The sequence below is a fragment of the Stegostoma tigrinum genome, chromosome 8 (assembly GCF_030684315.1).
Source record: "Stegostoma tigrinum isolate sSteTig4 chromosome 8, sSteTig4.hap1, whole genome shotgun sequence".
Classification (NCBI taxonomy): Eukaryota; Metazoa; Chordata; class Chondrichthyes; order Orectolobiformes; family Stegostomatidae; genus Stegostoma; species Stegostoma tigrinum.
Window position 1 is genome coordinate 13,268,701 of NC_081361.1, and position 25,850 is coordinate 13,294,550.

At 42.4% G+C, this 25,850-nt stretch overlaps 1 protein-coding gene across 3 annotated transcripts in view; it reads right to left on the reverse strand.

Annotated features, from left to right (window-relative positions):
* fam163aa (family with sequence similarity 163 member Aa) overlaps positions 1-3,590 on the reverse strand; it is a 141,370-nt gene extending 137,780 nt beyond the window's left edge. For 2 of the 3 annotated variants that reach the window (XM_059647764.1, XM_048538651.1), the window contains exon 1: positions 2,290-2,600. The gene's annotated coding sequence lies outside the window, so the exon portion shown is untranslated. Of the gene's footprint in view, positions 1-2,289; positions 2,601-3,529 lie in introns of those variants that run through there. The other variant, XM_059647763.1, reaches the window with a different exon arrangement.
* Positions 3,591-25,850: the final 22,260 nt, after the last annotated feature.

Below are 25,850 nucleotides of genomic sequence, written 5' to 3' on the forward strand. Positions count from 1 at the left end.
TTTTAAGGGTTTTCTTTTCATTCTCACTAATCTATTAGGTGATACAGTTGCTTAGTAATAAATGCATAGCATCTGCATTTGTGTTGAAACATGAAATATTTGAACTTTGTAGCAGAATCAGAAGAATCCATCAATAACCTCAATAATGATCACCCTTCCAAAGAACTTAAAGCCACAACACATAATGGAAGATAACAAAGTGTGAAGCTGGATGAACACAGCAGGCCAAACAGCATCTCAGGAACACAAAAGCTGACGTTTTGGGCCTAGACTCTTCATCAGAGGGTTGGAGATGTAAATGAAGGGATGATTCTGTGCCAACAAGATCGGGCCTTAAGAGCTAATTATGGATTTTTCCAACTAGCCGGCTTTAATGGGTATCATGGAAAACTGAGCATTTTTATTTGGGAATCATTTTATCATGTTACAAATGGTTCTTTCCCCTCCAGGAACTATCCCTGGAAAGAGACACCCAGTCATTGTCACAAATAAGCATTCCTTTCTTAGACACCACATTAGCATCTAAATTGACACATGATGGCAGGCATAAGTTAATAGTAAGTGTGTTCTTTTTCCAACGTAGCTTCACACACATCTGAAACATGCCTTCTACAGACTGGTAATCTCACAACTAACAGGTTTTCATCACATTTGCACAAAAGTGAGTGATATTAATCAGGCAGTTACCAACATTTTTGCTGCATCCTAATCTCAATTTCAGATTTAAATGTAACAATTGATGTTCATTATAATAGCATCCACTACATTTCCTTCATATGCAGCCTTAAGCTAAAGGTTCCACTTGATTTTCAAGGGATATGCGATCTCAGTGATTTCAAGATTTCCTGGCTCTCAGTTAGTTTAGTATTTACTTTTGACAAGTTTGAAACTGTTTTCTCTCCTTTGCACTCTCCTGCTCTACAAAATTCTCCTCTTGCAGCCATTTCCTTTAAATGCCTCTTGAAGGTGCTTTCTCCTTAATCAATCCTTGCTGCCTTCTTCTCCCTTCCTCCTAACTCTCTTGTAATAGCCTTCTTCCTCCATCTGTGTCGGAGTCTCCATCTTCCCTGCTAGCCAAAGACCTTGGCCTGGACTTGGCACAAGAACACACCCCACGTTCAATTTCCAACACAACTTCCACTTGCTTCCCAACCACTAGCCACCCCTCCAAACGCAGGCAGCTTCCTTCCAATGTTGACTGCTGATTGGTAACGAGGGCATGAGAACAGCCAGCCAGGGATTTGATAGAACATAGAACATAACAGCACAGTACAGGCCCTTCGGCCCTCGATGTTGTGCCGACCTGTCATACCGATCTCAAGCCCATCTAACCTACACTGATGTCCAGATTGGTTCCCTTATAGGTTGCCCCCCCGCCCCCGTCCCTCACCCTGCAGCATAAATCAAATTTTTGCAGCTTGTTTTGGGGATTTCATGGGTGCCTTTTCTCCTATGCTCCCTGTGTATCTTGGAGGCTGCAGAAGGTGTGGCCATTCAGCACTTTGAGCATGCTTCACCCTTGGATTGGATCATTGCTGATCTGACTGTGGTGCCAACCCTATTTCTCTGTCTTCCCCACTACCCCCATCCCCAATGAAACCATGGTCTGCACCTCTTGTTTGTCTGTCCGTCCGTCCATCTGCCTGTCATTCAGTCAGTCAAGTCTGTCTATCTGGAATAAGATCGATTCCGTTATTAACAGTATAACTCAATGCGGGAAGTGTCGCTAATGCAGACATTTCACATTAGTCCAGGTCTCTCAGGTGCTGCCCTGATCTCAGACCGGTCAGCTCTAAAAGATGAGACACACAAAGACAAACAGACAGATTGGGCAGAGAGAGGCAGGCATACAGACGGATTGTCAGAGACAGGCAGACAGAGAAAGAGAGAGAGAAAAGGAGAGAGAGAAGGGGGGGGGGGGGGCGACAGCCAGAGACAAAGTGATAGACAGACGAAGTAACAGAGACAGACAGACAGAGGAATAGACAAACTGACAGTCAGACAGACAAGAGACAGAGACGGACAGAAAGACACAAGCGGCTGGTCCTGCAGCAGAAGCAGCAGCAGTTTACAGACAAACTGGTGCAAACCGAGGTATTGAGCCCGTGCACCGCAACAACAGCTCCCGGAATCCAACCTCACACAACTCAGCGAGCAATTTCGCAAAGAATGCACTCGCCCGTGGATCAGTCTGGGCTTCCGGAACTTGGAAACCAATAAAAAAAAGTTACATTTTCCCCCTCTCTCTCCCCACAGCACCCCGACCTCCCAAAAAACCAACCATCTCACCTTCGTGTCTGTTTTTAATCTCCCTGCCTCACAGCCGCGGGGTCCTGCAGTAGCTCTGTCAGCTTAAAAGCTGTTCGCCGGAGAGGTTAACATTGGGGTTTCTCCAGTCCGGTTATTCCTCAGGAGCCAGTGTCTAACGGCAGGCTATCCCGACATTGCCCAATGCCCTCAGTCAATCTTTAACACTCCTTCCTCGATTCTGCTTCGCCTCCCTCTCTCTCTGCCCCTCAGCCCGGAGCCTGCAGATCCCGGTTGTTGATGTGCAGAGGGACTCACTGGAGCGTGCTAGAATGTGGAGAGGAGAGGCAGCGTCCCGGCACGGGGACTGAGCAAAAATCTCCGGGAAGGAAAGGGACAATCTGACGGGCTTTCCGAGTGACTACAAAATCCCAACACCACCCACCCCCAACCCCCAACCACCCAACCCCCGCTTCCTCCCCACTCCTGGAGATCACACAGCTCGGGTCTAAGGGCTGAAACCAGACGGTCTGCCTAACCAGCCAAGTTTCTCAAAAGCTAGTCACGACGCTCAGATAAATTCCCGAAACTGACCAGCCCGAAATACTCCCGAAACTGAGCAGTGCGAAATACTCCTGAAACTGACCAGCCCCAAATACTCTTGAAGCTGAGCAGTTCCGACTTATTCCTGAAGCTGGGCAGTTCCGAAATATTCCTGAAACTGACCTGCTCGAATTATTCCTGAAAGTGACCAGTGACGAATAATCCTGATACTGACCAGTCCGAATTAATCCTGATACTGACCAATCCGATTTAATTCTGATACTGACCGGTCGTAAGTAGTCCTGAAACTGACCAGCTCGAATTATTCCTGAAAGTGACTGGTCCGAAACACTGCTGAAACTGACCAGACGGAATTCATCCTGAAAGTGACCAGCCCTGAAGCTGTTTGGTGCTGAACGATGCCTGAGAGCGACCTGTGCTGACCTGGGCCTGAAGAGAAAACGGCTAAGCCCGTCTTGGGACGGGCCAGACTTCAGGCGGCAATGTTTTGGATGTTGGGGCGGGCGGGGGAGTGAGTGTGTGAGGAGAACAGCCTGACTCCGGTAGCAGAGGAGCCTGTTTCTCTCTCTCTTTCTCTGTTGGCCCCTTTTTGTCCCCTGTCCGTCTTGGAGGGGTAGACCAGCGTTAGAGGACTCGGTTAAACCAAGTTAGAGCGCCCTTCCTCTCTCTGAATCAGCGTCATCAAAGGTATATAGTGTATTTTTAAAAAAACTCTTACAATGGAGAACGTTGATCTTGCGATGGGGAGCTGTCACAAGCCCTTGGTTCTGAAATCCAGGCGTCTTCTTCCCAGCAGTTACTATATCTTTGACGAATATTCGCTCCGCGCCCCCTGCTGAACGAGAAGTGATATCCAGTAGCCCTGAGCTCATGATGGCTTTCAGAGTCCATCAGCTTCCAGGCATTGTCTTTGTGTCCCTCCCTTTCTCCTGGCCCTCTTCTTGCCCTCGCCCTCTTGTCTCCTTTCCACATCGCCCCCTCTCCTCTCTTTTCAGACCCTCTGTAAGGTCTAGCAGGTCAGAGAAAGGGCAGTAGGACTGAACAGGGCCATAGCAAAGGGACAAGAGAATGGGCCAACTGGATGATTCTTGCAACTCAGATGGTTCCAGTGGTTTCTTGTCCTTGGTCTGGAATGTTAATGTCAGCACCCAGTCCCTTTATTACTATCACCCCTGGTAGCCTATGTGTTGGTGCAGACATTAGACCTCTTCATCCATCAGTCTGGATTGAAAACGGCCCAGCTTCTGTTATATTTCTACAAAACAGAAAAAAAGAACTCTGAGTTCTCCTGTGAAAGCGGATGGGAAGTAACCCTCTGCCCTGGTCGGTTACACTGGAATATATTGAACAGTCAAATCTCTGTGCCAAATTCAAAAGTGGAAGCTGTGACCAATATGCACAACCAAATGATGCAGATTCATGACCAACTTTTTACCTCTGCTCAACATTACATTGTAACTAAATCATGCATTCATTTGCATGTTAGTGTTTGACTATTATGTTATGTACAGGAGGCAGCACTTGACACAGCATTTGGCCAGACTTTTCTTTCTTGTTGCATTCTAACTGTACATTATTGAACCACAAAAAGAAAAAAAATGTGAATAGGGACATCATTTATTAACCAATAAGCTTGAGTAATCTTGAACAATATGATCACAGCCAGGGAGACTCAGTTGGAATATCGAATGCAATGTTGGATCAGGTACTGAAGCCAAATAAATGCAAGGGACTTGAGGGAGATGTAAGACATAGAAAGAAAATGTTTATACACATTTAAATGCCCAACATAAGTTACAACATAAAGGAATGGGATTCCACATTTATAAAATGTAGCTCTCAGTGCTAGAGATTCAGTATGACAATAATTATGAGCTAATACATCATTGATAGAGTACTTACATTGGAATGGGCAAGGTCTAAATTTTTAAATCATTTTCATTCATGTCAATGATCAAACTGAAGAAACCTCATGCTGTTCAATACACTTAAATGGATATTCAGACACTAGGCATCATTTTCTGATTTACATTTTAATCATAGCTGTCATCCTCACTTTTTTCTACAGCAAAATACAACCCAATAGATCCAATAGTGTACATTGACTAAATATTTCTTAATGCTTAGGAATCGGCTCAAGTGGAAGGGGGTGAGTGAAATTCAGAACTGGACAAAAATGAGCTGTCCCACCTTGTCTTATTGAGATAACAAGGTGTAGAGCTGGATGAACACAGCAGGCCAAGCAGCACCAGAGGAGCAGGAAGGCTGACGTTTCGGGCCTAGGCCCTTCTTGTCTTATTGTTGTTTTTAAAATTGCTTACTTGATTTGGGCATAGATGGCTCAATCACCATTTCATATCTTCATCCCTAACTTACCTTGAGAAGGTTGTGGTGAGAGATGCAGTGTATTCACAACATCATATAACGTGTGTTGTGGAGTTGGTGATGGGAGACATGCATGGGCTTCTAGGAAGTATCCGAGTCTGCATCCTTTATCATTAACAGAGATCATACGCCACACGACCCAACTCTACATGCCCCTTTCTCCTTGATGGAACCTTGCCCCTTGCACTGCATGTGCAGACATCCGGGTTTTCACCAGTTATCTATGTCAATTAAAAGAACAGCATACACTTGTATCATAGGGTAATAAAGCAATTCAAAGTATTTCCTAAACTTATTATTAAGTTCAATTTGACAACAGGCTGCATAAGGAGACATGAAATCAGTGAGGTTATCAAAAAAGTAGGTTTTAGATGTATATTAGATAAAGGGAGGGAGAGATAGAGAGGCAGTGAGCTCTAGGGAGGGACTTCAGCACATGTAATCTAGAATTAGCTGGCCTGCCGAAGATGAAGCAGGACACCAGTCCCTATGCAAAATACAACCAATCTCCTCCATCTGCTCTGGGCGCTGGGGCTTTGGGTCTCACATGGGTCTCACATAGGAGAGTTTAAAAGCAGTAACTGGCTGCAAGTGTATGTTGTATTGTTAATCAAGACACTGCAACATCTTATCACAGGTCTTTAAAAGAAAAAGATCTCCTCTGAAGTATTAATCCTTTTCTGATGTCCCTGTTTGGAGTAAATTCCATAACTCTGTGGCAACAAATACAGACAGCACCTATGATGTCCTTTTCTGGCCAATGTTTATCTCTCAGACTCATGATCTTGACGTTTATCTTGTTACTGATTGAGGTGGACAAGGTGCAAATGTTCAAATTTTGTAGAAAATTTTTCATCTGGTGTCCAAGTGTATGCTCTTCATGCCAAGAGCAGGAACCCTGCCTAATTTTCTACTGTGAAAATCCAGTATTCCAAACAATTCCTTCCCTGCATTTTCTTTAATAATGTATTAAAAGTGAGAAAAAATTGTAAATAGTACTAACCTGAAATAAAACATGTAAATATAACACACTCTTTCCACTGAAACAGCAATTTGCCTTTCTCTTCTTTGTCTCCTGCTGTGAATTCACACCAATTTCAGTTTTTATATAAACAAAAGCAAAAGAATACAGTTAATGGCAGGACACTGAACAGCACTGATGTACAAAGGGATCTTGGGGTTCAAGCCTGTAGCTCCCTGAAAATAGCCATGCAAGTAAGTAGAGTGGTAAAGAAGGCTTATGGCATGCTTGTCTTTTATTGATCTGGAAATTGAGTACAAGTGTTAAGATGTCACGTTGCAACTTTATGTGACTTCAATTAGGCCACACTTAGAGTTTTGCATTCAATCTGGTCGCTCATATTACAGGATATGGAGGCTTTGAAGAGGGTGCAGAAGAGGTTTACCAGGATGCTGCCTGGATTAGAGGGTATGAGCTGCAAGGAGAGGCTAAAAAAACTCGGGTTTTCTCTGGAGTGGCACTGGCTGAGGGGGGGGGGGACTTGATAGAAATCTATAAAATTATGAAATGCATAAATAGGTTGACGGTTGGAGTATATTTCCCAGAGTTGAAATATCTAAAAGTAGGGGACATGTATTTAAGGTGAGAGGGGGAAAATTCAAAGGAGATGTGAGGAGCAAGTTTTTTACACAGAGAGTGGTAGGAGTTTGGAACATGCTGCTGGGGTGGTGGTGAAGGCGGATATGTTAGGGGTGTTTAAGGGACTTTTAGGTAAGCACATGAATATGCAAGGAAGGGAGGGATATGGACCAATGGCAGGCAGAAAGGATTAGTTCAATTTGCCAGCATGTTCAGCACAACATGATGGGCTGAAGGGCTCATTCCTGTGCTGTATAGTTCTGTGTCTGATGTTCAAAACAGCGTGCTATTTTCTAGAAGATGCCAAGATAGATCTAGCATTGCAAATGTTGAGCCGCATTCAGACAACAAAAAGGATGGAACCACTGAGGATGATATTTACTCAGCTTAACCAGCTTCTGTTGTGGTGAACGGCCGAAATCTCAAATCACAGACCTTTGGGTAGGAGGGCCATGATATCCCACCTGGCAGTGGGATCCAGCATAGAGAATACTTTCTTTCTCTGCCCTTACTCAATCTCATCATTAAGACTTGATGACCCCAAGCATGATGGACATGTTGTCACCATTCTGAACCACTGGTGTCAAGCTTCTCTCAGTCATCAGTAGCCATGTTTCAAGGAGATGTATACAGTGCCTTTGCAGTGTTTTCTTTGTCCTCCCTGAAGCACTGGCCATTTGAGAGTTGAGCGAACAGGACCTGGAAAAGGACATGTTTTCCAGTCATTTGGTGGAGTGCCCAATCTAGCAAAACTGATTTTGCCGAGTGTTGCCTGAATACTTACTGAGCTGACTTCCACACAACCAGCCCAGCTCTTCCCCCCAACCCACTGCATCCCAAAACCAGTCCAACCTGTCTCTGCCTCCCTAACCGGTTCTTCCTCTCACCCATCCCTTCCTCCCACCCCAAGCCGCACCCCCAGCTACCTACTAACCTCATCCCACCTCCTTGACCTGTCCGTCTTCCCTGGACTGACCTATCCCCTCCCTACCTCCCCACCTATACTCTCTCCACCTATCTTCTTTACTCTCCATCTTCGGTCCACCTCCCCCTCTCTCCCTATTTATTCCAGTTCCCTCTCCCCATCCCCCTCTCTGATGAAGGGTCTAGGCCCGAAACGTCAGCTTTTGTGCTCCTGAGATGCTGCTTGGCCTGCTGTGTTCATCCAGCCTCACATTTTATTATCATTATTCAAGAACAACACTTGTGTTTATTCAATAATCCCCCCATTGAAACCAGGAGGATGGCACAGGCATTTTCATTAGAATTTCTCCTGCACCCTCATGTGTCGCTGATATAATATTCGGGTCTCACTTCAATACAGGAGCATGATCATGGCAGCTCTTTCTAATTTAGGGAGGCCTTTACTATTAAACACTCACTGCCATAGCTTGTAGAATGCTGAGCTGATGTAGCTGATTTGGGCTGGATCTTGTTATCAAAGCGCTTGCTGAGAGAGTTAGCTGCCAAGTTATGAGAAATGGTCAACATATTCCTGGATTTGAGAAAGATTGGAATTCCGTTCTGACATCAAGAATAATAGCTATCTTCAAATTATGTCGCAGAAACTATCAAGGTATTTCCCACTTGCCCACAGCAGGGAAAGGGATCTGTCATAATCTGCTGAATTATCTACTTTCTGTGCTTGAGGAAATCCGGCCAGAGACACAGTGTGTCTTTGATCTTTCAGAAGAACATGGCTTTTGTTACTGAACATATCTGAGAAACAACACCAGAAACTTTCCATTGCACTAATCGCTGTGATTAAAGTACTTGACTGAGTGAAAGCGACTAGTATTATATTATCAAATATTATACTGGACAAATACACAAAATCAATTTAGGGTTATAGTAGGATCTCCTGTCTTACAAAACATTCTTTTCAAGTAATTTCACTTTGGTGAACAGTAGCTGTTCAGTGGAATATAGCAGAGATATTGTTTATTCCCCGTTATCTGCTGACAGATAATAATGGTTCCATTGCACTTTGATAAAGTTGTCTTTGGTGTAATAAGTTTTAATTGGCTTCCAGAAACTACTGGACATTAATGAACCATTAAGGACTCATCATGCCTCTTTTGTAAATTTACATCCTGATGTTTTAATGAGCTCAAAAGACCAGTGATTTTTTGAGCTCACAAACGGATCCAGGGTGGAATTTATTGGTTCACCAGACACAATCAGCAAACACCACTATCCATGCAGCAGATTAATTTCTTTAATGAGCTGTCAAGGCTTTAATTCATTTACCATTAATACCTGTGATTATTACAAACAGATAGATCCTCTTCACTGCCACAATGCGGGGCTGATGGTATGATAGGTTTATAGCTGAACTAATAATCCAGTAGGTGTGAATTCCAATCCTGCCACACCAACCTGTTTATTTGAGTTCAGTTAAACAGTATTTTGTTTAAAAGTTCATACCATTCATTTTATCTGTGGAGTCGTTACACTGTGTTTGAAACCCAATTGACATCCTTTGCAGGGAGACCTCTGCCAACTTTCCCAGTCTGGCCTCTATGGGATTCTACAGACACAGCAATGTTGCTGACTCTTAGCATCTCCATGGCCTGCCGAGTCACACAGTTGTACAAAACTACTACAATGAAGTATAGTGAGAACAAAACTGGACAGAGCACCCTGCCATCAGTGTAGGTATTGGATTTAAGATCATAAGACTTAAGAAGTAGGGGCAGATCTTGGCCATTTAGCCATCACATTCACTCTGCCATTCAATGAGAATTGGCTGACTTGATAATTGTGAGTTCCACTTCTTAAACCCATTGATTCCTTTAATGGTTAGAAATTTGTCTATCTCAGCCTTGAATTTACCTGTCAACACAGCTTTGACAGCCCTGTGCAGTAATGAATTCCACAGATTCACAGCTCTCGGAGAGAAAATAATTCATTCTTATCTCTGCCTTAAATGGACAGTTCATTCAATGTTCCCCCACAGAAGGAAGCAATCTCTCCACATCTGCCCTGCTAATCCCCGGAAGGATTTTATATCTTTCAGTAAAGGTCTTCAATCATTCTTCTGAACATAATGAGTACAAGCCCAACTCACTCAAATTCTCATCGCAAGAAACTCCCTCAATAGCCAGGATCAACATAATGAACCTTCTCCTCCTCCAGTGCTGCTGTACCCTTCCTTAGGTAAGAGGTTCAAAACCGTTCACACTATTCCAGCTGTGATCTGACTGATGTCTTGCATGGTTTTAGCAAGAGCTCCCTATTTTTGTCCTCAATTCTCTTTGAAATAAAGGCAAACATTTCCTTTGCCTTCCCTATTACCTGCGGTACTTGGATGCTGGCTTTTTGTGTCTCATGCACAAGAACCACTAACTCCATCTGCACTGCAGCATTCTGCCACCTTACCCAATTTAAATAATATTCAACTCTTCTATTCTTCCTTTCAAAGTGTATAACTCAATGTTTTCCCCCACTCTATTCCATCTGCCCATCCACCTAGCCTTCATTTATCCCTCTGTAGATTCGTTGAGTCACCTTCAGTAGATGTCTTCCCAAATATTTTTGCATCATCTGTAATTTTGATAATTGTATATTCACTTCTTTCACTCAAGTCATTAACATATATCGTAAATAATTATGGCTCCAACACTGATCCCTCTGGCCCTTACTAATTACTGGTCGCCAGCCTGAAAATACCTCCTTTTTCCCAACTCTCTGTTTCATTGGTTAGCTAGTTCTCTATCCATGCAAATATACTATCCCAACACCATGGGCTCTTCTTTATTAAATAGCTTCATGAGTGGTACCATATTGAATGGAAATCCAAATTTATTACTTCAGTTGGTTCCCCATTTGCATCTTTTTCATTGAGTTAACATTTTCCCATTGACAATAATTAAGCTAATTGATCTGTAGCTACCTATTTTTGTCCCCTTCCATTCTGTATAGCACATTGGCTACTTTCCAATCCTGTGGGGCTTTTCCTGAAGATTACTACCAGTATATCCATTATCTCTACAGTTACTTCCTTCACAATTCTAGGATGCATCCCTTTATGTCTGGGATAGTCATCAACCTTTAGCTGCATTTGTTTCCCAGTACTTTATCTCTAGTGATAGTTTATTTCCTCCCCTCCTAACAGATACCGCAAAGGTGTTTACAGTCCATGTGACCCTGCCAATTTCTTCCCATGTGGGGCCTTGCGCCACCATTGGGAGCTATACCCCATTGACTATATCAGAAGCAGCCCAGTGTAGTCAAACTCACAGAGCCACGCTTAGCAGCGAGTACCTGACACACCCCCATCATCACCTGTGGCTATGATCTATCCCACTAGCACCAAAACATGGAGTCATAAAGGAATGGCCTAAGGAGCCCTTAAAATGGACTCTGCCCCCCATGAAATATTATGACAGCAGATCAAACATTGTCAAGAAAACCCCCTTCTGACAACTACCCACACCCATCCATTTCCCGTCATTTCAGCTCCGACTTCTGATTTCAAAACATCTTATCTCAACAGTCAGAGAAACAGCCTAAGTTTATAATCAAATGGATTTCATAGCACTATTCTGAGCTGTTGGTGGATAAGAACTTTTAACGACAAAAGATATGGCCATTTTCAGACAGGGCACTAGGAATGGAAAACATCTTATAGTAAGGACTTAGTTCCAATTAATGACTAATTTTAACCCAGTGTGCCAAGGTTGAATAAAGGGTTAAGTTTTTAACAGAGAGATGTAACTCAGATCCACCTTATGTTACTTTCATTCAAAGCTGAGAAAATGGAAAAGTCTTTGCAGTTTCTGGGTAAATCTGGCTTTTCGAAGGAATTAAATTTTAATTTTAAGTGCTTACTAAGGCCCTGTTTATGAGAATCTTTGCGATAAGGATCATCATGATTCCAATAGACCAAAAAGGTAGGGAAAATGGAAGGATTTATTTTGAGAATCCAAGGCACAAAAGCTTGAAAGAATGCTTCAGAGAAAGAGGCAGAGAGGGAGGAGAGGAGTCCAGAAGGTTAAAGTAAAGGACAGCTTGTGAAGCTGACTTATATCAAGGGCAACCCTTAAAGATTAAGAAGCCTTCCCAGAGTAAGGAGGCATATTTATGATTCACTTTCATTTATGTTACTTTTTCAGGAACAGAAGCCCAGTTAGTTCCACTTATAGAACAAATGTTTGAAGAATGAAGACACACTGTGAGTTTCACTGCAGCACATGTATCCTCGAGGGAGCAACTGTCCAATATTAATTTGAAAGGGTAAAGTTGTGTAAGATCAAGGACCCACTATAATTGTGTAATATTGAGTCAAACTAACAGGATTCTTTAATATAACTAGTAAGTGTGCTATTCAAACTACTATCTTAGCAGCAAACAGAATGTTCTTCCAAATCACTGCTGCCCGTGATGGAACTTACGTTAAATTCCATTTGCCCATCGTCCATCATCTACATTGGCCCTCCATCTGACATGGCTTTGATTTTCAAATTCTCATTTTTTTTAAACAATCCTTCCAGGGCTTGGAGTCTTACTATATGTGTCACCTCCTCTAGCCATTCAACCTTCCCAGATTTCTGTACTCTTTCAGTTTCATCCTCTTGCCATCTCCTAACTTCATTGCTCCATCATTGGTGGCCAAGCCATCAATTACCTCCATTCCAAACCTCTCAACATTTCAACCTCTCTTGCCTCTCCTTTAAAACACTCCTTTAAATCCTACTTCGTTGGCCAAGCCCTAGTCACCTGACAATATCTCTATGAAAGTTGTTTCCTGTGAAATTGTTTTTGGTTTCACTCCTGTGAAACACCTCCAGATGTATTACATTGCAATCAGTCCATATATGCAATTTGTAGTTGCTGACTCTGTTTGAAATTCAGGCAATGAATGTAATGACAATTTATAATATGTGAAACCAAACTGATAATGAGATCTTGTGGCAAGCTTAAACTGCCTTCGTATTTCAGACTTACACATATACACCATTTTGCATAAATGACGAGTTGGAGTAAATTAGTAATTTGACAGTGAGGGAGCATTTATCTAATAATGTAGATTCAGGGGCCATGGCTTAGAATGTCTTAAATGACTTAGAGACAAGTGAATGTACTGTAGCTAAGTGCTCAGGTGACAAGTGGTGACGATGACACAGAGTCTGCAGACAGGTATGGACAAGTTAGGCTAATGGGCATAAACTTGGCAGATGGTATGAATATAATGTGGGGAAATGTGAGGTTATGCATTTTGGCAGGAAGAATGGAGGAGCTGAATATTAGTTATCTGGAGAATGACTGCAGAAAGCATCAGAACTGAAGGATTTGGGAATCTACACCCAAGAATCATAAAAAAGCTAGCATCCAAATTCAGCAGGTATAGGAAATGCAAATGGCCTGTTGGTGTTTATTTTGAAGGAAGTGGAATATAAAGCTAGGGAGATTTTGCTAAAACCATACAAGGCATTAGGTCAGCTGGGATACTGTGAACAGTTTGGGTCTCTTATCTAAGGAAAGATATACTGGCTTTGGAGACAGTCCAGAGAAGGTACAATAAACTGATACCAGGCATGAAGGCACAACACATTGTGGAGCTGGAGGAACACAGCAGGCCAGGCAGCGTTGCCACTCGCAAACTAGAGGAGCAACACCTCATATTCTGCCTTGGGAGCCTACAGGCCAATGGCCTAAACATGGAATTCACCAGTTTTAAAATCTCCCCACTCCTGGCCTCATCCCATAGCCAAACCTCCCTTTCATTCCCACTCTTTGACCTGACACAACCTGTCCATCTTCTCTCCCACCTATCCTCCCCTTCAACCTCACTGACCAATCCCCACCACTGCCTACCTGCACTCACCTATCGTCTTTCCACCACTTTCCCCAGCCCAACTCTTCCTCTCTCTATTTACTTCAGAGCTCTCTTGCCCCCTCCCCATTTCTGAAGAAAGGCCCCAACTCTAAACGTCAGCTTTACTGCACCTCTGATGCTGCCTGGCCTGTTGTGTTCCTCCAGCTCCACACTGTGTAATCTCTGACTCCCACATCTGCAGTTCTTACTATCTCCAGGTATGCAGGGACTGTTTTATGAGGGAAAGTTGCGTAGATTGGAATTGTACCCATTGGAATATAGAAGAATGAGATGCGACCTTACTGAAACATATAAGACTCTTAGAGGGCCTGAAAGGTTAGATGCAGAAAGATTGTTTCCACTTCTAGGAGAGTACAGGACAGAGGGCATCATCTCAGTAAAAGCAGAAATGAGGAGGAATTTCTTCTCTCAGACAACAGTGAATCTGTGGAATTCTTTACCACCGAGGATTGTTGAGGTTAGGTCATTAAGTATATTCAAGGCTGAGGCAGACAGATTTTTAGACAGTAAGGGAATCAAGAATTATGGGAAAATGCAGGAAGTTGGTGTTGTGGGTTATCAGGTTAACCATGTTCTCATTGAAAGGCAGAGCAGACTTAATGGGCTGAATGGCTGACTTCTGCTCTATGTCTTATGATCCTTTGAACAGGGAGAGATGTAGGGGACAATAAGAGAAGATTTTTAAAAAGTAATGAACGTGAATGTGTAGTTGAAGAGAATGAGGTAAAACTGCAAGTAAAAATAAAAAACTGACAGAATTGTTGAACAATTATTTTGTGTTAGCTTTCACAGCCAGGAAAGTGGATAACCGAGCAACAAGTTAATATAAAGACTGAAGATTGCAGCAATACCACAGCACAGGAAAACACCATGAATTTATTTTTAAACTGAAGGAAGAAGAAGTTGCAGCCTTATATGCTGCAAGTACAATCATTATTCAGTAATGTATGCTAATATTCAGGCACCATTGTATCAGAATTCCCTACTTGCCAGTGAATTCACTGATCTCCTAACCCTTGCTTAGTGTTTCCAATCATCAATGCAGGTCATGGTGATTTTAAATGTAGACACCCTCCTTGTCCATCTGCCTGTCCTTTCAACAGGATACATATCCCTGGATATTTAATTCCCAACCCTGATTTCCTTGTAGCCATATGTCTGTGATACACACAACATCAATCTGTACTGCAAATGTATTTATCTTATTTTATATACAGTGTGCATTTAAGCACAAGACTTTCAGTCTTGCTTTGACTAATCCTTTCTCAGAGTTGTCCCCTCATCTGCCGTGCCTGAAGTTAAATTCCCAACCTCTTCAGTATTGCCTGTCCTAAAACCTGTTCTGGAAACTTTAATAACATCTGCCGAGCCGTCCCCATTTCGTTAACTTTTTCCAATAATTTTCCATGCAACTGAACCCATTCCTGCACTATTTAGTGCAATGTCCCGGTTATGTGATTCACAAGGAGTTTCAAAAAGAAGGGGAACTCTTCCAATCAATATTTATCCCTCACCCGTTTCTAGAAGATTTGGCCATTGTCCAGTTTTGTTTTGTAAGAGCTTCCTTTTTGCAAATCAGTTCCCATTATATTCTACTTCAGTACAGTAATCACCCTCCAAGGCCATAAAGGACACAGTGTAGAATTTTGGGATGTGCCCTGAGATCACAAAAGGTAAGTTATTTTCTTTCTTTTGCAGACGTGTCAACCAGGATTCCATGTTGTGCCTGGAGCACAAGATCCTGCCCAATTCCACATCATCACCATAAGCTGTTCATAATTCTCAGTGTGCTGAAGTAAGGTTCCTGTAACTGTGGTCTGTGCTAGTCTCTTTATAGTTGTCATGAGAAGCAAAGTGATTGAATACAATGTATCCACAGAGGAGGGATGAAAACTACAACTGCCTGGCAGTCCAACTCTCACACACAACTTCCTCAATAAAAGACAGAATGTCAAAATACATGCAAAAATAAATTAATCTTAATTATTCTCTGCACAACTTGTCTCACTTCCAAATGTTCTGTCTGGTTGCGACATGATGCAGATCATTAGGATGTCTAGTGGGAATTCTGCTGAAGAGTGGTTTGAGTAAATTCATTTGTGCACATTTGTTCATGACACAAGCTTACTATTGATGGGAAGCAATCCTCACCCTTTACATTGATGGTTGAGTAGCAGAAAAAAACTATGCAACAACTATCATTCCATACTAGAAATCTGTCCATAAGCTCTGATTCCTCTCCACAAATACTGCCAGACCTGCTGGGGTTTTCCAGCAATTTCTGTTTTTGTTTCTGATTTCCAGCATTTGCCGTTCTTTCGCTTTTTTGGGGGGAAAATCCATGGTAGACCTAGACTCGATGAGCCTTGTATTTAGAGGGAAGGTGGGTGCCAGAAAAGGGATGCTTTATAAGCTAAGGGCGTCAGTGCTGGTCAATGCACCATAGATGCATATGGCCTTGAGACTGTACATATGTACAAAGGTAACAATGAGAAGCAGGAGTAGGTCATTTGGCTCCTGTAGCCTTTGCTGTCATTCAATAAGGTGATGGCTGACCTGCTTGCGGCTCATTTCCACATGACCCACACCCAATAATCTTTAATTCCTGTTGATAAAGTGAGGGGATCATACCTGCACTTTTATTCATGGGCAGCCTAAAAAATATAGCAAAGGGGCACTTTCTTCCCATTACCTGTTGGTTCTGAAATCTGCTGGGCCCTCGAAACATCTACCTTAAAAGAGCACGCGCAATGTTAGCCAGGCAACAAAAATTAACTTGTGTGAAGGCTGTCTATACCGAGAAGGAGATTAAGCAATACTCTGCTAGTTGTAATGCAAAATGTGATGCTGCCTCAAAGAAAGAAACATTTTGCGACTTAAAGGACAATTATGAAAATGGATATTGGAAGTGGTCCATTGCTGCTGTTGTGATTATATGGGTCAGGGAAAGATCAGCTGTGTTTCAGCACTCCATCTGATGCACTGCATAAAAAGGAGCTTGTAAAAATCTAGGACTAAGCAATCCTCCAGGCAAGAGACGAAACAGAATCCAGGGTCATCACAAGATCATCAAAACTGAGCATTTATCTCCCAGTGCTGGGCAAAAACACTTATAAAATTTGGGCCACATTGATTCCAGAGGGATATAGCTACAAGATGATTGAGGCTGTTGCAGAGATTTAGAAGTGAATTGATCATTGGCAGTCAGGTACAACTCTCTGGATACGATGCCTGAGAGGGAATCAAAAGAAAGAAAAATGCTTTTCATGTCTGCAGAATACCTCGAAGACTTTCACAGTCCAGCCTTATTTTTATGCAGTGAGACTGTTAACTGTCTTTCTGATGTTACTTCCTAGAACATTCCTCTGCTGTTCTTTGAATCAAGCGATGGGATTTTTCCCAACCACCTGAGGGGGCCTTGGTTTAAGATCACATCCAAAAGACAGCACCTTCAACATCGCAGCAGTGAAATAGCAGCTGGAAGACTTAGTCACAGTGATAGAATCACACAGCATGCAAACAGACCCTTCGGTCCAACCAGTCCACACTGACCATGTTCACAAACTAAACTAGTTCCATCTGCCTGCACTTGACACATAGCCCTCCAAACCTCACCTATTCATGAGCTTTCCCAAATGTCTTTTAAATGTTGTCACTGTACCTGCATCCATCACTTCCTCTGGAAGTTATTTCCACACACAAACCACTCTCTGTGTAAAAAGGTTGCCCCTCACATCCTTTTTAAATCTTTCTCCTCTCAAATTAAAAAATATGCCTCTGGTCTTGAAACTCCTCCGCCCTAGGGAAAAGACAACTGTATTCACTTTATCTATGCCCATCAGAGTTTTATAAGCCTCAATAAGCTCACCCCTCAACATCCGATGCTCCAGTGGAAAAAGTCCCAGTGTACTGAAGTTCTGGATTTTCAGATGGAAAATGCTGCCAAGCTACAGAAGGCTGACTGACATCTGGGATGTCAAATTTGTCTGACTTGAGCCGAGGAGTGTGCTGATGGCTATGACTCAATGAGTAATGCTTTTGCTCTCAGTTGGGAGATTCTGGGTTCAGGTCCCACTCTGTGAATGTGTAATCTATATAGGCGTCCAGACTTTAACCAGTTGTAGCCCTGGTAAACTATAAACTGCATAACTGGCTGCTTTCCTACAGTCTCCAGGCTTTTGAACACTAAACCTGATGTTAGTTAACTGGGGTGTTGTCTTTCCAATGAGATTTGAAACCATTCTGCCTCTCAGGTGGATGCTGAACACCCTGGCACAATATAGAAGTTCAAGGCTGTTCTCCTTGGTGTTGTGGCCAATATTTACCCCTTGTTGAACACCGCCAAAATAAATGATCTCATCATTTATTTAATTTCCCTTTCTGGGACCTTCCTTGGTGAAAATTGGCTGACACGTTTCTGACCACAGTGATTACACTTTGAAGCAGTTTATTTGTCTGCTTTAATTGCATTTGATTCATTAAAGTTTTGAATATATTCTAAATGAGACAAGACAAGAAACTTTGGAGGAGTTAAGGTATATTAATCAGTAAAGGCTAGTGAATATGTCCAGGATATCATCAAAGAGGGAATATAATCAAACAGCATATAATCAAATAGGGAATGGGGGTTGAAATACCATTGTTATAGACTAGACCAAGCCCCTCCAAAATATATTAAGAGGATGGTTCAAACCACAAATATATCTTATTTTAAAGGTAAGACATTGTGTTCCAAATGCAATTCAATTGGTTAAACTATCGACTTTAAGTAAAACACATTATTTTTACATTACCATTAAAATACAGACAAAATAAAAATAAAAGGATTAGTTTAACTATAACTCTATGAAAATGCTTAACAAAATCATATATATACTAACTACTACAAATTAACTGTTCCAATAGTAACATCCATTAAACATACCCTTCGCAAAGGTAAATTCTTAAAATCGAGAGTCTCATGTGCCATTCTGGCAACAGGAAGAGGATTCCAGCCTTGTGAATCATGACAGGGAGAACAACAGCTTCTGCTTCCAGCTTCAAGGCCTCAGCAACTGCTGAAAACTAAAACTTAAAGTCCTGGTTCTATGGGAGGTTGACCCCTTCCATTCAGGCTGCTTCTATTGTTTCAACTCTAAAAAGAAAACACAGCTTCACAAGCTGTTTACTTTATTGGCTTTGAGCACATTGCTTAGAACCTCTGTTTCAACCCTTCTTTATTAAATAAAGGACAAAACACACCTCTTAAAGCTATAGTATTGTCACTCCACATGAAACAGGTTAGATTAGAATTGTATAGCGTGTAGCCTTTAACTTTTGACAGCACAACCTAAGAAGAACATATTGCCTTTAGATGGAGCAAGGAGCAGATTCACTGGAATTATTTGGTTCTATAAGGTTTAAACAAAGAGGACAAAATTGCTATGAGTTACCTAGCCCTTAGGGCTCTGAAGGTGATGTATTGGAAATGTTGAGAAGTTTTTATGGGGTGGATGGAGGTGAGTAATCTCAAGTCCACGACTGGTTGTTGGAAAGTGAAACTGGGAAGCAGTCTTTCACACAAAATGTAATGGAAATCTGGTAATATTCTTTCTCAAGGGCCTGTTGACGCTGTACCAGTAGAAATCTTGAAATATAGGACTGACGGATTATTGTTCGGTGACAATACCCAGAGATATGGAACAAAAGCAGGCAGGTGGAGAATATCCATCAGCCATGATTTTGAATCTGAAATAGCAAGCTCTCTGCAATCTGGAACAGAAATATAGCATGTGATGTTGACAATGATTTACAGAACTGATGGGAGATAAGTGCTGCTTAGGGAATAAAATCTTGTCCAAGGGAGATTTCCCTGCCAGGTTTCCAAATTAGACATAACTCATGCTGTTGAAAATCCAGAAAGCACATTTAGTCCACTGAGCCTTTTTCTTTGAAGAAATTGTGTATCTGATATTCAACACAGACTCGCCCGAATATGTTTTATTGTTTGAATAAAGGAATAAAAAGATTGTACGGTGAGCAGAGTGAAAACAAATGATTATGAAGCAGAAGAAGCAGGCTTATCAGCTGTCTATTGATCACCAGATGGTGAGGACTATCAGGCAGTCAATTTCATTACTGTGCACATTTCTTTTGTCAATTTCCCTTTCAGGTACAGTAGCATTTGCAACTCTGAGGCAGTAGATGGGATTCAGTCCCCTTTCCAGACAACATGAGCATGTCCTTTTAGCTGACACCTTAGTGCAGTGTTGAAGGCATGCAGCATTGTCTGAGGTGCTGGCTTTCAGGTGAGGTGTTAATTGGAGGAGCTCTCTGCTGTGGGAAATACACCATGCAATGATCCCACTATTCACGGATCATAGCCTCTCAGAATGAGAGGTGACGGCACGGACTTTGACAGTGACTGAGCCAGCACACTAAAGTGGGCTGATCAGTCTTTATTTGTGTCCTGCCTGACTCCATCTTTCATGGAACAGCCACCTCCAGGTAGATGAAAATATCCAACAATTATGAAACCGACTGTGACTATCAGTTGGATTCTTAAATCCATCCTTGCAGCAGCAACAACATTTCATGGCATCTTTAATGCAGGCTCAAATTCTAAAATATAGAACATAGAACATAGAACATAGAACATTACAGCACAGTACAGGCCCTTCGGCCCTCGATGTTGTGCCGACCTGTCATACCGATCTCAAGCCCATCTAACCTACACTATTCCATGTACGTCCATATGCTTATCCAATGACGACTTAAATGTACCTAAAGCTGGCGAATCTACTACCGTTGCAGGCAAAGCATTCCATTCCCTTACTACTCTCTGAGTAAAGAAACTACCTCTGACATCTGTCCTATATCTTTCAACCCTCAATTTAAAGCTATGCCCCCTCGTGCGCGCCGTCACCATCCTAGGAAAAAGGCTCTCCCTATCCACCCTATCTAACCCTCTGATTATTTTATATGTTTCAATTAAGTCACCTCTCAACCTTCTTCTCTCTCATGAAAACAGCCTCAAGTCCCTCAGCCTTTCCTCGTAAAACCTTCCCTCCATACCAGGCAACATCCTAGTAAATCTCCTGTGCACCCTTTCCAAAGATTCCACATCCTTCTTATAATGCAGTGACCAGAACTGTACGCAATACTCCAAGTGCGGCCGCACCAGAGTTTTGTACAGCTTCACCATAACCTCTTGGTTCCAGAACTCGATCCCTCTATTAATAAAAGCTAAAACACTATATGCCTTCTTAACAGCCCTGTCCATCTGGGTGGCAACTTTCAAGGATCTGTGTACATGGACACCGAGATCTCTCTGCTCATCTACACTACTAAGAATCTTAGCATTAGCCCTGTACTTTGCCTTCTGGTTACTCCTACCAAAGTGCATCACCTCACACTTGTCTGCATTAAACTCCATTTGCCACCTCTCAGCCCAGCTCTGCAGCTTATCTATGTCTCCCTGCAACCTACAGCATCCTTCGTCACTATTCACAACTCCACTGACCTTAGTGTCGCCTGCAAATTTACTAACCCATCCTTCTACGCCCTCATCCAGGTCATTTATAAAAATGACAAACAGCAGTGGACCCAACACCGACCCTTGCGGTACACCACTAGTAACTGGTCTCCAGGATGAACATTTCCCATCAACTACCACCCTCTGTCTTCTTTCAGCAAGCCAATTTCCGATCCAAACTGCTATATCTCCCACAATCCCATTCCTCCGCATTTTGTACAGTAGCCTATTGTGGGGAACCTTATCGAACACCTTGCTGAAATCCATATACACCACATCAACCGCTTTACTCTCATCTACCTGTTTGGTCACCTCCTGAAAGAACTCAATAAGGTTTGTGAGGCACGACCTTCCCTTCACAAAACCGTGCTGACTATCCCTAATCAATTTATTCTTTTCTAGAAGATTATAAATCCTATCCCTTATAACCTTTTCCAACACTTACCAACAACTGGGGTAAGGCTCACTGGTCTATAATTACCAGGGTTGTCTCTACTCCCCTTCTTGAACAGGGGAACCACATGCGCTATCCTCCAGTTGTCTGGCACTATTCCTGTAGACAATGACGTGTTAAAGATCAATGCCAAAGGCTCGGCAATCTCCTCCCTGGCTTCCCAGAGGATCCTAGGATAAATCCCATCCGGCCCAGGGGACTTATCTATCTTCACCCTCTGAAGGATTTCTAATACCTCTTCCTTGTGAACCTCAATCCCACCTAGTCTAGTAGCCTGTATCTCAGCATTCTCCTCGACAACATTGTCGTTTTCTAGAGTGAATACTGTTGAAAAATATTCATTTAGCGCTTCCCCTATCTAATCTGACTCCACACACAACTTACCACTACTATCTTTGATTGGGCCTAATCTTACTTTCGTCATTCTTTTGTTCCTTAAATACCTATAGAAAGCCTTAGGGTTTACCCTGATCCTATCCGCCAACAACTTCTCATGTCTCCTCCTGGCTCTTCTGACCTCTCTCTTTAGGTCTTTCCTGGCTACCTCAAAGCCCTCAAGTGCCCTAACTGAGCCTTCACATTCTCATCCTAACATAAGCCTTCTTCTTCCTTTGACCAGAGATTCCATCTCCTTCGTAAACCACGGCTCCCGCGCTCTACAGCTTCCTCCCTGCCTGACAGGTACATATTTATCTAGGACACACAGTAGCTTTTCCTTGAATAAGCTCCACATTTCTAATGTGCCCATCCCCTGCAGTTTCCTTCCCCATCCTATGCTCCCTAAATCTTGCCTAACCTCATCGTAATTGCCGTTCCCCCAGCTATAACTCTTGCCCAGTGGTATACACCTATCCCTTTCCATCACTAAAGTAAACATAACAGAATTGTGATCACTATCACCAAAGTGCTCACCTACTTCCAAATCTAACACCTGGCCAGGCTTATTACCCAGTACCAAATCTAATGTCGTTTCGCCCCTTGTTGGCCTATCTACATACTATGTCAGGAAGCCCTCCTGTACACTCTGGACAAAAACTGACCCATCTATAGTCCTCGAACTGTAGTGTTCCCAGTCAATATTTGGAAAGTTGAAGTCCCCCATGACAACTACCCTGTTTCTCTCACTCCTATCGAGAATCATCTTTTCTATCCTTTCCACTACATCTCTGGAACTATTCGGAGGCCTATAGAAAACTCCCAACAGGGTGACCTCTCCTTTCCTGTTTCTAACCTCAGCCCATACTACCTCAGTTGACGAGTCCCCAAACATCCTTTCTGCAACTCTAATACTGTCCTTGACCAACAATGCCACACCTCCACCCCTTTTACCATCTTCTCTGTTCTTACTGAAACATCTAAATCCCGGAACCTGCAACAACCATTCCTGTCCCTGCTCTATCCATGTCTCCGAAATGGCCACAACATCGAAGTCCCAGGTACTAACCCAGGCTGCAAGTTCACCCACCCTTATTCCGGACGCTCCTGGCATGGAAGTAGACACACTTCAAACCAACTTCTTGCTTGCCAGTGCCATCTTGCTTCCCTGAAACTTTATTTCGGACCACCCTACTCTCAACCTTTTCTATAGTCGAACTACAATTTTGGTGTCCATCCCCCTGCTGAATTAGTTTAAACCCACCCGAATAGCCTTATGTCACATAAGTACTTAAAAAAAGTCTCCTAAGTTTGTTTCCTTTCTGTATGAAACAGCAGGCCTGAGTTTAAGTTTGTTCTCTCCCCTTCTAACACCAACATCGATACAGAGAGGCATATGGGAATGTATCCCTCTGGCAACTGGAGTTTCAGCAGAAGCTGGGCACATGACTGCATGCAGGTCGCCTCTCTCCTAACTGTGCCTTCCTCTCGTCTTCTGATTAGTTTGGCTGCCCCTCCACACATTAACGCGCTGTTCCATTCTTATCGCCTGTCGTGATTCACAAACAGATTCTAAACACCTAACATGCATTGTCTGATCTAAAATGTCACTGCTTCTTTACACTGATTAAACCTTCAGTTCTCTCAGGACAGTGGCTCGAAAGGAATTCAGGGATTTAGATAAACATATTAATCAATCAAAACCTTCTAACTGATTAAAGATTTAACAGCATCTTGGGTTTGTTTAATACATCCTCATCAGTGATGTGACCCATTGATCTTTTACATACAAATTCAGTGCCTGATACTGCCTCCCTCACTAACACCTAAAGAAGGACTGAGGATCCGAAAGCTAGTGTTTTAAAATAAACCTGTTGGACCATAACCACGTGTCATGTGATTTCTGACTTATTCATGATTTAACAAAGGAGGTGACTGAAGGGTTTAATTGCCTGTAAATATATCTCATTAACTTTTATCGATATGTTGTTAGCTCCATTGTCATTCTCCTTTATCTCCCAATATTCTTGTTTTCGCTGTCTCCTCCTTTCTCAATCGCCTTCTGTATTGCTAAGCTATCACCGGGCAGTTTCATTTCCACTTTCATGTCTCTCTTAAGTTTGGCCTCCAAAGTTGATCTGCTGAAGCCCTTTCTGCATTTTCTCCCTGAGATTTCTGAATTAATTCTGTTAATTTCAAATCTTAGATAGATACAATTTTGTTAAGCAAAGATATTAAGTGATAGAGACCAAAGACCAAAGAGATATGGAGTTAGGTCACAGTTCAGCCATATTCTTACTGAATGGTAGACGACACTTGTGGGACTGAATGTCCTAATTCTGTCCTATGCACCTTGGTGATCTGAACTTTCCTTGACTTTTCCCTGGAACCTTCAGCTATTTTCATGGGACATGCTATGCTTATCACTTTATTATGTTTTTTTACCCGTATTTATCACATGTTAGTTGTGGACAGAAGAACACAATGTAGATTGTTCTGCTATTCTAATATTACATAGGAAAGTTTAGTGTTGTTTGTCCAAGGTCATGAAATCTTGAGCATTTTATTCTTTTATCAAATTCTCTGGATCTCCTATTTGCTTTACTTTTTAAAGAAAATAGGTCACTGGTCCTGACCCAGACTGAAAGATAAATTTAATGGTCTACTCCAGGACCATAACATAACCTGGGGGCTTTTGCAGGATTTGTAGTCCACAGACTGGTATAAATGCTGGAACACACTGAGGTAAAGGCTGATAGATTTTCTCAGTGAATTTTACTGTGCATATTGAAGCCCAATAAGGCTCTGTCAGTGGCTATGTCTTTTCAGGAGAGGGACAAATGATCCCAAATGTTTACAAATTTAACCAAAACAAAGGATGGAATTGGAATTAAAAACAAGGACTAAGAAAGTAGATAATTAGGGTATTGGCACAGCATCTCAAATGATAGAATCACAGAACCCTAACACTGTGAAAGCAGGCCATTTAGCCCATCAAGTCCACACCTACTTTCGAAGAACATCCCACCCTGACACACCACCTACTGTATCCCTGCATTTCCCATGGATAAAGTACACATCCCTGAACACTATGGGCAATTTAGTAAGGTTATTCTACCTAATCTGAACATCTTTGGACTGTGGGAGGAAACCAATGCATGCAGAGGAAACCGACGCAGAGACGGGAGTCTGTACAAACTCCACACAGACAGTCACCTGAGGGTGGGATCAAACCTGATCCCTGGTGCTGTGAGGCAGCAGTGCTAACCACTGAGCCACTGTGTCACCCCATTGGAATTGAAAGAAGGGTCGAACTCAGGTGGAACACAGCTTGAGTTGTCTAGAAGCCATTTGCTGATGAAATGGAAAAGGAAAAATAAATAAGAAAACTTGAATTTAACAGAGGGACATAAATGTTTGAAACAGAACTTCAAAGAGGAAAAAATGAGGAAGGGTGAACTGGGTAAAGGAGACCTCAGGTTGCTGGTGAAAGACTTTAGTAGTTTAGAAGAGGAGCAAAGTCCCTTTTGGAAGTTTAGTTGCACCAAACCTTTTATTCCTAAATGTACGAAAGAAGGCGTATAGAGAGGTTTTCTCCTGTTTGAGAATATTGCAAAAATTGTGGCCAGAGGAATCATGAATACTTATGTTACAAAAAGTCCTGACTGGTAAAGTGGCAAATGCTTATACGTGTTTCTCAGAAGGACAATCTTCTGATAATGAGACAATTTTAACACTTTAACACTTACGAGCATGTTTATGAAACTTACCAATTTTTACAGATGTACAAAACTTTAGTTAGGCCACATTTGGAAAATTACATGCAGTTCTGGTTGCCACGCCAGAGGGTGCAGAGAAGGTTTACCAGGAT